A 13,739-nucleotide genomic window follows, 5' to 3' on the forward strand; every position below is an offset into this window, starting at 1 on the left:
AGAATAGAATACAGTAAAAAAGAGCAGAACAATAGAGAGAGAATAGAGAGAGAGAGAGAACACTAAAACGACAACTATTTTTTTTTTATTTTATATATTTTTTTTTTACACTTTTTTTGTAACTAACTTTTATAACTGTAACCGGTTCCAGGTTCGGGTCTCTCAAAATGCGATGGCATCTTGGGAGACCCTGTGAAAGTGTGCCTAGTCTGTGTAATGCTGTACCCTACGCTAATACTCAACTAGTGTATGGTAGCATTCAAAACATTCACCAATGCAAAGACCAGGATTGTCAGGACAGGAGGGACAATAATAGCGGGTGTCACGCCTATATCCGTGCTTGCTGCAGACACAACATCTTTTTTGGGGGGGTTCGTTGGGTAGGGGTACTTGGGAGGACATAAAGAAAATGCCTCTCATGCAGCCGACTGCATTTGGTTGGGGATGTGAATGGGGGAAGTACGGGCGCTGCAGAAGTGGTGGGCTCCCAGTTAGGATTGGCGAATGCAGCAGGAAGGGCATTATGGGCACGACGGGCCTGTTTGTCTTCTTCTTGGTGGCAGCAGGACACTACTTGTGCTTGCTACCTCACCAGCTTGAACTGCACTTATGGGACTCGCCACGTCACCAAGTCTTACTGCAGTGCTGGTTTGACTACGACCGGGGTGTACTAGGCCGCTGGTGCTTGCCAGTTCACCAAAACGCTACCAAAAAAACTGTTAGTGATCGCAGGGATCAGGCCTGACTCTGCGAACGCTGCAGTTATGCGTTTAGTGTTTTGTAAGTGACAGTGATCGATCGATACTGCACTTGGGTGGGCTGGGCTGGGCCGGGCGGAGGGGCAAAACGCAGGTGCTAGCAGGTATCTGGGCTGATCCCGCTAACACTGCGTTTTTGGGAACCCTAAACTGCTGGGGACGCTAGTATAGATCTGATCGGATCAGATATTGATCCGTTCAGATACTATACCACTAAGGGATGCGTATGCTGCGTGCGTGGGTGTTAGCGGTACTGGCGCTAACCTGACGCTGCCTGGGGCTGGTGCTTGCCAGTTCAACAAAATGCTACCAAAAAAAACATTAGCGATCGCAGGGATCAGGCCTGACTCTGCGAACTCTGCAGTTATGCGTTTAGTGTTTTGTAAGTGACAGTGATCGATCGATACTGCACTTGGGTGGGCTGGGCTGGGCCGGGAGGAGGGGTAAAATGCAGGTGCTAGCAGGTATCTGGGCTGATCCCGCTAACGCTGCGTTTTTGGGAACCCTAAATGCTGGGGACGCTAGTATAGATCTGATCGGATCAGATATTGATCCGTTCAGATACTATACCACTAAGGGAGGTGTATGCTGCGTGCCTGGGTGTTAGCGTTACTGGCGCTAATCTGACGCTGCCTGGAGTGACGCATATTACCGCCGGGCGATCAGGGGGCTAAACCTTTATTCGGTAATAAACAGCGGGTGCCCTGACACTATAAAAAATAAACGAACTAACCAGCATCCCCCGTAATGGTTATACGGTGATCAGTGGTGAAAGGGTTAACTAGGGGGCAATCAAGGGGTTAAAACATTTATTAGGTAGTATATGGGGGTCCGTGTCACTATAAAACGCTGACGGCGAACCTAAATATTTACCTCCCTAACTAGCGTCACCCGTGACACTAATACAGCGATCAGAAAAATGATCGCTTAGCGACACTGGGGACGGGGGGTGATCAAGGGGTTTATTAGGGGGGTTGGGGGGTACCCTAGACCTAAAGGGGGCTAACAGTAACTGTCCTACCCCACTAACTGTCACAAACTGACACCATGCAGTAATCAGAAAAAAAAAACTGCTTGGTGTCAGTATGACAGGGGGGGAGGGGTGATTGGGGGGGATCGGGGGGGAGGGGGGTGTTTTGTGTGCCTGGCATGTTCTACTGTATGTGTTGTGCACTCACATTGATGTCTTCTCTCCTCGGCGCCGGAATGGAAAATACCGAGCCGAGGAGAGATGACATCATTTCCTTTGCTGCTGTTTAGCATACAGCAGCATAGGAATGATTCTATTGGCCGGCGGCGATCGCGAGGGGGGCCACGAATGGATGGTCTCCCCCTCACCTCCAATCGCCGCTGGACAATAGCGGACCGCCTCGGGCGCCGGAGGGGGTCTGATCGAACCCCCCGCCCGCGGGAGGCAGATCACGTGTATGTACGTGATTCTGCCTGCCCGTGCCGCCTTGCCGACGTGATCAGTATTTTATTTTTATTTTTTACACATTATGTTTGCTTATAACAATGGATTTCATCAATTCACTCAGTTTGTTTTGTTATGAATAGCTGTGATTGGCCACAGCTGATCACATGGCACAGATGGGCTGTGATTGGCCCAGTCTTTACCATGTGATCACTGTGACCCATCACAGCTACCAACACAATTGTACACAATGGATGGCTTGAAAGGAAGCCATCCGATGTTTACAACTGTCATGTGACCTGCTGTGATTGGTTACAGTGGTCACATGGTACTGGCAGCGAGCCGGTACAGCAATTGGTAGACAAAGTCGGGGACAAATCACACTGCAGCGCGGCCCCGCAAGTGAGGCATGATCCGGGAGGACGTCGTATGACGCCCACTCGGATCGATGAGAGTCCATTTTGCTATAGGATGGGTGGGAAGGGGTTAACAATAGTGTATCATTAGTGATGGTGGTGGGAGCAACTGACTTTGAGAATAATGGGTGGGGATCTGTTACACCGTTTTGCAGTGGAAATGTGATCTTTCTGTTGTTACAGCATTGGGAGCAGAAATAGCTATAGTTGGCAAAAGGAATTAAATAGGGAAAGGATAACTGTTTGGAATAAGGATCTGTAATAATATTAATATTTTAAGGTGAAAAAAATGTCTTGTAAATGAAAAAGAATGTAGGGACTGTGTGTAATAAGGAGTTATACAGGTATTCAATGAGGGGATAACAATGTTGTACTAAATATGAAAAATGAGACATCACAAAATGGAGTGGAACTGGTAATGTAATGCAAGTGAGGATGAATGGAAGATAGAGGGCTGAATGAAAGGGAGTAAGCCGGGGATGGATGGAGAGGAATGAGTTAAAATGAGTGAAGCGTGACAAAGGAGAACATAAAAAAGAAAAAAAAAGATGAATGAAGGAAAAAGTTTAAGATGAAAGGTTAAAGGAAAGTGGGTAAACCCTCATATTACTTAGTTGTAGGTAAATATAAAGGAAATTGTACAGAGACTGCACAATTGGATTGTGACGTGTAGCTAGACTAAGGTTTGTTCTCTTTTCCCTACAGAAAAGGGAATGATCAAATCCCGCTGGTGAAATTTTCCAAGTACAGTATGTGATAATGAGTGCTTTGAAAGAGCTTGTTACTATCGTCTTGGGAACCCCTAATCGAGGCTCAATAATTGCAAACAATGATTACATTTTTGAGCATAGCCCCTTTGAGACTGTGCATAATATTGTTGGTGGCAACAAAATTTTAAAATTGAACTAAAATGGAAACCTGTAAAACCAATTACAAGTTTATGTAGACTCAGTATTTTTTTATGGATCAATTGTTGGACTGGTTTAACTTTAAAATACCATCAACTATTTTCAGAGGAAACTGGAAAATTAGGTGCTATCCAAAAATATAAATATATGAGGTGTAATTTGGTGATTCAACCAACTATCACATACCTCAATATTTAAGATCACCTAAATAGATATTAAACGCTAATTTTCTTCTCTTGCAGCACCCTATTGGGGACACCCTTGCATGCAGGAACTCGATTTGTGTTCACCTATACTATACTGCTCAGCCCCATAGCCCAGGATAGCAAGAGACTCATCTGCCCCTCCTAGGCTATAGGGCTCCTCCTACATAAGCTGTACATGTCTATTTGAAGTGTTCTCTTCTCTACATCCATTCAAAGCTTGTATGAGAGTTCAGAAAAACAGAGAGCTGAAAATACACTCTGCAGAGCTCAGTGAGGAGAGTTCTGAGAGCTGATTGGAGGGAAGGGACACACCACCCTTTACACCGCACATAGGAACAGAGATGAGGTTGTTATTCAGCTGGAGCTCCCTCCTCTGTCACCATTTTTCTCTTGGTGTCAGAAGTTACTCATTCTGATAGCAGAGGAATGAAGCAGCAGGACATGCTTTTCACATTTCATGTCTGAGGTTTGCAACCACTTTAAGCTAAAAAAAAACACAGAGAGTTTAATATTAACCCTTTCATGCCTAAGCCTATTTCTGACATTTGTTGCTTACAAGTTAAAATCCATATTTTTTGCTAGAAAATTACTTAGAACCCCCAAACTTTATATATATTTTTTTTAGCAGAGACCATAGGGAATAAAATGGTGAGTGCAATATTTTATGTCATACAGTATTTGCGCAGCGGTCTTTCAATCGCATTTTTTTGGGAAAAAAGACACATTTGTGAATTAAAAAAAACTAAACAGTAAAGTTAGCCCAATCTTTTTGTATAATGTGAAAAATGATGTAATGCCGAGTAAATAGATACAAACCATGTCATGCTTTGAAATTGTGCACACTCGTAGAATGGCGACAAACTACGGTACCTACAAATCTCCTTAGGCAACGCTTTAAAAATGTTACAGTTACCAGGTGAGAGTTACAGAGGAGGTCTGGTGCTAGAATTATTGCTCCCATTCTGATGATCGCGGCAATACCTCACATGTGTGATTTGAACACCGTTTACATTTGCGGGCGTGACGTATGCGGGAGCACACGAGGACGGGGGCGCTTTAAAAAACATTTTCTTATTTATTTATTTATTTACATTGTCACTTAAAAAAAAAAAAAATATCACTTTTATTGCTGTCACAAGGAATGTAAACATCCCTTGTGACAGTAATAGGTAGTGACAGATACTCTTTATGGAGAGACCAAATCCCTCCGTTGCACTTAAAAGTATTCAGATCGGCAAAAACAGAGATTCTGAATACTGTCATTTTTTTTAAATCTGTGCCATTGGCAGCCGAGTAAACCCGGAAATTACATTGTGACGTTGCCTCTGGGATTTTACATTGGAGACCTGATTGAAGCCAAATACGGCTTGGTACAGGTCTCAGCCTAGCCGGCGGCTGGTTGCTCGGGTCTCCCGGTGGGACGGGAGGCCTGGGAAGAGCGGGAAGAGTGGCTGAAGGTGGCGGGAGGGGGGAGCTTTTAACTGCTTTGATTGCTATCACTAAAGAGCCAACCGCTGGCTCTAAAAAATGGTACCGGGTTTATGAATGCAGCTGCAGGCATCACCCCAGTATAACCCCTTCAAGCCTGGACACAAATTTGTGTACGGTCGGCATGAAGGGGTTTTTTTTTTTTATTATTCCAAACTTCATTTTATTGAATAAAAGGGAGAAGTACAGATACAGGTATGAGTGATAGAATTATAGAGATGCGAAAAGATCACATTGGTCAAATGTAAACCAAACATTAACCTAAACAATGAATGTAGAATTAATTACACTAGTATACTGTATCTAGGATATTTATAATAGCTATTAGTACAGTGGTTTTGTAGGGAGGGGGGAAATGTAGTTCTATCTATAGAGAATGTTGTAGGTAGAATACATTAATTGATACTACTATTCCCTATTTTTTCTGATTTGTGCTTATTGTGTATCCATTGTAGTGTATGATATTTTGGAGTCTGAGATACATATTGTAGTTGTTCACTTGTAGGGTTGTGTCCAGCACAAAATGCGGATTTGATCTGGAACAGGTATTTAGTAGGGAGGGGGAGATTTAACACAGGGGAGTTATAGGATAGTGGGATCGGGTAGTGAGAGAGGACGCTAGAGGTGTGTTATGGTTATTATTTTTGTGTCTGCATAATTATTTCTTTATGTGTGTGAATGTTTGGGAGGAATTGAGTGGGTTTATTTTAGTGAAGTGCTGATGTTTCGTTTGTGTAATCGGTTTCTTAAAGTGTTTAGGTGTTGCTCGATGTTTGAATTTATGTATACAACCTAGGATCATTTGTGTGCAAAGGGTGAGGCGTTTGGATGCGCATCTTTTGTAAGTATTCTTCAGATGATTTAAAGTGGATGCAGCAGGCCCAAAGAGTAGAGAATTTGTGTGGGGAGTTTCAGGATATTGCGATGAATTCCTCCATTTCTGCAATTTTGTTTATTCTTTTGTACCACTCAGAGATGGAGGGTGCTCTGGGTGTGCCCCACAGTGTGGGTATGCGCATTTTGGCTGCGTTGACTAGCATCATGTCTAGTGATTTAAAATACGATGTGACATTTGGCTTGGGGAGATGTAGTAGGTGTGTAATCCAGAACGTATGTGGTGATTTTCTCGATTAGCTTATGAACTTGTTTCCGATAGGCTTGGATAATTGGGCAAGACCACCAAATGTGCAGGAGGTCACCTGTTTCACGTTGACACCTCCAGCATTTGCCTGGGTATGATGCATCAAATCTGTGTAAGATGGAAGGGGTGCGGTACCAACTTGAGATGATTTTGTAGTTTGTCTCTTGGATAGAGACATTTATAGAACCTTTGTGTACGCTTCGGTATATTTTGTCTCAGGAGTTGCTTGTCAGGTCTATGTCTAGATCTTTGGCCCAAGCCTTACAAGCTATTCCTTCATCAGCCTGGATGTTGTCCCAAAGCATGTTGTGGATCCTAGAGATGACATGACATTGTGGTGTGTGGATCATGCATAGGTTTTCAAAATCAGTTAATGCTTCAGATAAGTCTGCTTTGTTTTGTACACTGTTTACATAATGCTTGAGTTGCCATTATTCTAGTAGGCTTAGGTTTGGCTCGGCCCAGAGTGTGTTCATGTGGTCTCGGGATATCAGTAAACCTATGTCTGGTTGCTTATTGGATAGTGGGTGGTGTTCCATCCCTGGGGGGAATTGAGGATTGAACAAGATTGGTGAGAGGGGGCCTGGGACTCTAGAAAGTTTAAATTTATGGTTGGATTCTGTGAAGCATTCCAATGTGGGGCCTATAGTTGGGTGCTTCGTAAGGATTTTTGTTAGGAGATTGCGCCGGATCCATGGGGTCCCATTAATGGGGTGCAGGGAAAATTAGTTCTCTAGAGCCACCCAGTCCTTCGTCTGTTGGTGGGTGTGCCAGTCTATAATGCGTTGTAAGTGACAGGACCAGTAATAGTGTGGTATATCGGGTAGGCCTATTCCCCCTTTGGTTTTGGGTTTTATTAACTGGGTGTATCTAATTCTGGGGTGTTTTTGGTTCCAGATATAATTTCTACATATTTTTGTGATAGATTGTAAGAAGTTAATGGGAAGTTTGATAGGGATCGTTTGAAGAAGGTATAGTAGGCGTGGTAGGATATTCATCTTGACGATGGCCGTTCTACCGAACCATGAGAATTGTGTTTTATTCCTTTTTTTAGGTCTTCTGCAATAGTTTTGAGAAGTGGGAGGTAGTTTTTAAGAAAGAGGTCAGATAGTTTTGTTGGTAATTTGATCCCCAAGTATGTCAGCGCGTCTAATTTCCAGATAAATGGGAAGTTCTGTTTGCATTGGTTCTGTTAGGGTTATGTTGAGTGCATGTGATTTTGTAAAGTTTATTTTGAAGTGAGCTATGTATTGGAATAGGCGGAAGTCTTTTAGGAGATTTGGAAGGGTCACGAGGGGTTTGGACAGGAATAGGAGGATGTCGTACGCGAATGCAGCTAATTTGTATCCGGCTATGGTGATTCCGTGGATGTCTATGTTCTCGCGTAACTTACATAAGAAGGGTTCAAGTGTGAGGACAAACAAGATGGGGGATAAAGGGCAGCCTTGACGTGTGCCATTTTTGATTTGGAAGGCGTTTGACAGGAGCCCATTCACCCGTACTTTTGCTCTGGTATTTGTGTAGAGAGACATTATGAAGCATATTAGGCGTTCGCCGAAGCCGAAATTATGTAATACCGCTTCCAGGTAATCCCAAGCTAACTTGTCAAACGCCTAGTGATAGGAAGAAGCCAGGATTGCTTGAGGTAGTGAGCCAGTGGTGGATGTTGATAGCTTTGAGTGTATTCTCCCTGGCTTCTCTACCTAGGATAAATCCTACTTGGTCCTTTGATATTAGTTTCGTGAGTAGAGGGAGTATGTGGTTGGCTAGAATTTTTGCAAAGATTTTAAGATCAGTGTTTAGCAGCGAAATAGGGCGGTAGTTTGAGGCTAATTCGCTGTCTTTGCCAGGTTTGGGGATGACACAAATGTGTGCTTCGAGCATGGTATTGGAGACTGTATTTGGCTGGGATAGTAAGTTAAAGGCTCTTAAGAAGGGGGCAGTTAGTAATTTTGAGAAAGTTTTGTAGTAGGTCATACAAAACCCGTCTGGACCAGGGCTTTTGCCTAATTTCATTTGTTTGATGACTGAATAGAATTCTTCACCTGTTAAGGGACCATCTATTGTTTTCACTTACTCCTGAGATATAGGGTCGGGGCTGAATTGTGTAAGGAATTCTGTGATGATGGCTTTGCGTGACCTATTATCTGCATGTGGTTTTTGTTCTGGAGGGAGGTTGTTTAGATCTGTGTAATACTGGACAAAATGGTTCGCAATCTCATTGCTGTTAGATAATGTTACCGCTGAGGACGGTCTGATTGTGCGTATTGTGGTATTAGCCTTTTTGGCTTGGAGGGCTCTGGCTAAAAGCTTTCCGCTTTTATTGCTATTACCATAAAAGAGCTTTTGGGAGAGTATGAAGTTTTTCCTGGTCTTCTTTCCTAGTTCTTCCCTTAGGCGGTTTCTAGCTTGTTCTAGATCCTTTTGGGTGGTTCGCGCTTTGGTGAGTTTGTGGGTCCGTTCCAGATTCTGTATCTGTTTTAGAAGGGTGTTAATAACTTCCTGTTGGGCACGTTTGGGAGCTGTTGCAAGCTTGATAAGTGTCCCCCTAACCACGCATTTATGGGTTTCCCATTGAGTCAGGTGAGTTGTGTCGGGGGTGTCGTTGAATACAAAGAAGTCCTTAATGTTTTCCGTGATTTTGTAGGGATCTGTGAGTAGTGATGCATCTAATCTCCAAGTTTTGGTGAGCTGTATGCGATCTGGGAGTGTTAAAGTGGTGGTGATAGGGTGGTGGTCAGACAGGAACAGAGGTTCAATAGTTGCTTCGGACAAGAGTGGGAGGTCCTTTTGCGTGATGAAAAGGTAATCAATTCTGGAGTAACGGTCATGGGGTGAGGAGTAGAAGGTATAGTCTCTGTCTCTGGGATGTAAGGTGCGCCAGGAGTCATGTAAAAGTAAGTCTTGTAATTGAGTTTTAATTTGTTTAAGAGCTTTGAAGGGAAGAGAAGATGTCCCTGAGGATGTGTCTTCAAGAGGGTTCAAAGCGACATTAAAATCACCTCCGAGTAGGAGGATGCCTGACTGGAAGGAAGTTAGGGTCACTGTTATATCTCGGAAGAAACTAACTTGACTCGAGTTAGGGCTATATATATTAGCAATCATAATGGGTTTTCCCAAGATTGAGCCTTTGATAAATGCATATCGGCCTGTTTCATCTGTTAGTGAATCTGTTATTTCTATGGGTAGGTGCTTGGATATTAAGATGGAGACCCCTTTTGTTTTGGCTAGTGGATTGGTTGTGTGAAAGGTCGTTGGGTAATCTTTGTTTGATATTTTAGGTTCTTGGCCAAGTTTTGAAGTTTGTTTTTTGGAGTAAAATTACGTCGGCTTTGAGTTTTCGCATATATAGCAGGAGTTGTGATCTTTTTTCGGGTATGTTAAGCCCTTTCACGTTGAGGGAGACTATTTTGAATTTAGCTTTCACAGGGGCTGGGTTTGAAGTGGGCATTTTGATACTTGCTGTAAGTAGCTAGTTGCGAATGTAGGCCAGTGTACAGTCCTCTTCTAGTTAATAAGGGGATGTGGGAGGGAGGGGGGATAGAGGTTAGGTCAGGAGATGGGGGAGGGAAGGTTCTACTGGGAAGACGATATTTGTGTGTGGGTGGAAGGGAGGTATTCTGACGGCTAGGATAGGCCCGCTAACCTGCCTTATAGGATAAAGATAGTCGGAGAAGACCAGCACAGGTCTGTAGACTGTGCTATTGTAGGGCGTGGTAAAACTGATGAAGATGGTTTTGGATAGTATACAATGAGTGTATGTAATGTTCCTCATAGCTACTCCTATGGTCACTATGATCAGAAGAGTATGTGGGAGTTTCGTAGGTAATAAGGTGAGGGCGTGTTGGCGGATGCGTGTTTGATAGGAATGTGCAAAAATGTTGTGGGAGTCCGTGTTTCTAGACACTGGAGTACTGTTGGTGTGTAGTGTTGAGTGTGACACTATATGGGTCAGGTAAGGGAGTTGTAGGGATACACCTCTTGAATATGTGTGTGTTGAAAAATTCAGCCTACATGTGTTATTGTAGGGAGTGTGGCTTATATATCTAGATTGTAGTGCCCAGAGTATGTAGTATACCTGATGTAGTCATGTTAAAATGAGATGTTTGCTTAGGTGTGTTAATATAAAGGCAATTATGATAGTGGTACAATAAGTGATACATTCTAGGCCAGAGTGCTTGCACACTTAATCCGTGACTTAAGAGGTTTATACGTGGTTACGATACAGGAAAATCTATCTCGTAGCATGTTCAGTTCAATATAACAGAAAAAGTGTATTGTGTTATTTGGTATGCTTAATGTGGAGTGTCCCGTTAGGAGGGAATGGCGTAAGGGTACTACAAGATCCATTATGTTAGGACTATTCCGTGTTTCGGCCAGCGAGATGTTCAAACATAGTTAACTTACAAACTTCTGTGTATAATAACCAGTGTTTAATCTTGATTTAAACTTGTCTTTCTGGCAGAGAGAAACAATAGTTTACAAGACACATCCTTTCCACCTCTTTGCATGCCTTAAAGGTAAAAGGTTGTTTCGGGTTGTATAATTGTTTATAAGGATCTAATCTTTTCAAACAGTTATTTAGGTGGAAGAGAACTGAGCTTGTGAATTGGCGAGGGGATAGGATATGTGCCTTGCAAAAACCAGGAAAACAGGTATAACATCCATGCACATCATTTGTAGTAGAATTACCTTGGTCGGTCTAACCCAACCTGGCAGTTTAAGTATTATGCTGACACATCATACCAGACTATTGGTTCAAGACCGTAGTAGGGGATTTCTATGCCTATGGTAGGGGTAGCATTCAGGTTTGGTTTCATAAAGTTTGTATAGAAGGCTCGAGGAAATCTGCCTGTGAAAGCACTTCCTGGGTGTCTGCTCATTTCTCGTATCATCAGGACAAAGTACATGAGATAGGCACGTGTTAAATGCATGTTTGGGTATTGAAGCACAATTCCCCAATGGGGATTACAGATCGTAAGCCTAACTGTGTACTGAAAGCTGTGTAACAATACAGCAATAAATGTTAAGTAGGCAGCGACAAGTTTACTCACTGGTGTTTTAACAGATGCGAATCGCGGTTGTCCATGTCTGTGAAAGAGTAGAGATTGCAGCAAATCTGGTTGCGGTGTTTAGTCCTTTCTAGGTTTTCTGTGTGCTGGAGATGCTGGTACTGGGGAGCAGCAGTTGGCTGGTGGAGGTGAGAAGCGAGGAGAGAGTCGGCGTCTTCTGGTTGTGGGTAAATTTTCCCGGTGGTGAACTTCCATCGGTTCTTCATGTTATGGAGCTGCGGTGCGTGGGTCACGGTTCCAGTCTGGTATTTCGATTGGGGGGATCCTCCCGCCAGAGCCCGCTTGTAGGCAAAAGGGGAATTTCCACCTGTATGGGATGTTTCTGTTTCTCAGGGCATCTAAAAGCGGGCGCAGTGATCTGCGTTTTTGTAAGGTGATTTGAGACAAGTCGTGGTATAGTTTGATTTCTGTGCCCCGGTATAGGATATGTGCCCTGAGTCTTGCTTGCCTCATGATTTCTTCTTAAATTCTGAAGTTAGCCAGGCATCCTATAACATCTCTTGGGGGGTCTGCGTCTCTGCCCCTGGGGCGAAGTGCTCGGTGTAGGCGTTCCATATCTATTGGTGTGTCGGGTGGGCGTCCTAAAAGGTCGTTGAAGATATTTGTGATGGCTTGAGGAAGGTGGTCTGAGTCGGTCGATTCAGGGAGCCCCCTGATTCTAATATTGTGACAGCGACCCCTGTTGTCTAAATCTTCTACGTGTCTTTGCAGTTCCTGTAGCTGCATGGAGTGTGTGTATAGGGAGTGCTGTGTCACGTTTATTGCAGCCTCATGGCGATCTGAGATTTCCTCCACCTCCTCTAGGCATCCTGCCACGGCCTGCATGTCCAGCCTTAGTTTGAATATTGCTGCAGACAAGGTGTTTTTAATGTCTGCAGCTACTGCTCTGAGGTCTTCCAGGCTGAGGCTACTTATGGCAGGGGGCTGGGGTTCACTAGCCTGTGCTCCAGTCTGTCTCATGGGGCTATGACTCACCACCCTGGAGGCCTGTGCTGTGGAGGGCGGCTCCCAAATTTGGGACCTGAAGATCTCCGGTATATTGCTGGTGGGCTGTGAATCAGCATCCCACGGTGAGCGGGAGTGGGTGGCCGATGGATTCCGGTCTGTTTTGCCCATACTAGCTGGATGCAGATTCCCTTTAGGCAGTGCGGAGGACCGTAGAGTAGTGGAGCAGGAGAATTATGCTGCCATCTTCAGCCACGTCCAGGCCACGCCCCCTGGGGTTTTTAATTTAACTTGTCATAACTTTAAATTCACTAAACCCTTTGCTTAATATAATGTCAATGGAATGAATAGCTTGAAAAAGAGGAAAACTCTACTTTGCAACCTTTACAGAAAAGCATACATATAACCCCTTTCATTTTGTGGAAGCAATATAATTTATTGAACTGACATCAGCAACCTTTTGTTAACCTTGTTTTTGTTAAAATGACAAAGTCTTCAAAAACACATTAAAATGATGAAATTGTCTGAAATAGTCTCACTTTAAAAAACTTTTCTACTTAATCAATTTCCAACACTTACTCGATCATTCTGCCAACAGTGACCTTTTTATTTAATTCTCAAACAGTATTATCTTTTTTTATCTTTCCCGAATACACCATGCATGTTCCATTTTAACAAAAAAACTGTGGGAAAACATTGTGTACTTAAATGGAGCTGAACTGTTTCTGTCTTGTTTGTATGTAAGACTGAGATAACAAAATAAGGAAGAAAAAATTGAAGCCATTCAATTTAAGATAACTGTAAATGCAATAAAAACCAATATCATGACATAACTGCCAGCAGAGTAGAGATACTAATTACCTGCAACTTTTTAGGTTTTAAACATGAAAACTTTTCCAGAAGGATCATGTTACTTTAACTTTATTTTTTTGTTACACTTACTGTTAAGATAGTTTTGTCTTACCCTAGCTACTGTATGTTATCAATGCACAGAAGTAAATTATGGGGTCTGTGAAAATTGGCACAATATTTGCTATTCATCAATTATACATAATACATACATTTACAAAATGTATTTACTAATAAGTTGCAGTGTTAAAAGAAAAATTATCATCTTAAAGTGATTGTAAAGTCTGAAGATTTTTTTTATCTCAATGCATTCTATGCATTAAGATAAAAACCCTTCTGTGTGCAGCAGCCCCCCTCAGCCCCCCTAATACTTACCTGAGCCCATCTCTCTCCAGCGATGTCTATGAGTTTTTCAGCCTTCCGGGACTCTCCTCCTGATTGGCTGAGACACAGAAGCTGTGCCATTGGCGCCCGCTGCTGTCAATCAAAGTCAGTTAGCCAATCAGGAGAGAGAGGGGGTGAGGCCAAATGTAGACCCTGTG

This window comes from Aquarana catesbeiana, linkage group LG01 (genome assembly GCF_042186555.1).
Source record: "Aquarana catesbeiana isolate 2022-GZ linkage group LG01, ASM4218655v1, whole genome shotgun sequence".
Classification (NCBI taxonomy): domain Eukaryota; kingdom Metazoa; phylum Chordata; class Amphibia; order Anura; family Ranidae; genus Aquarana; species Aquarana catesbeiana.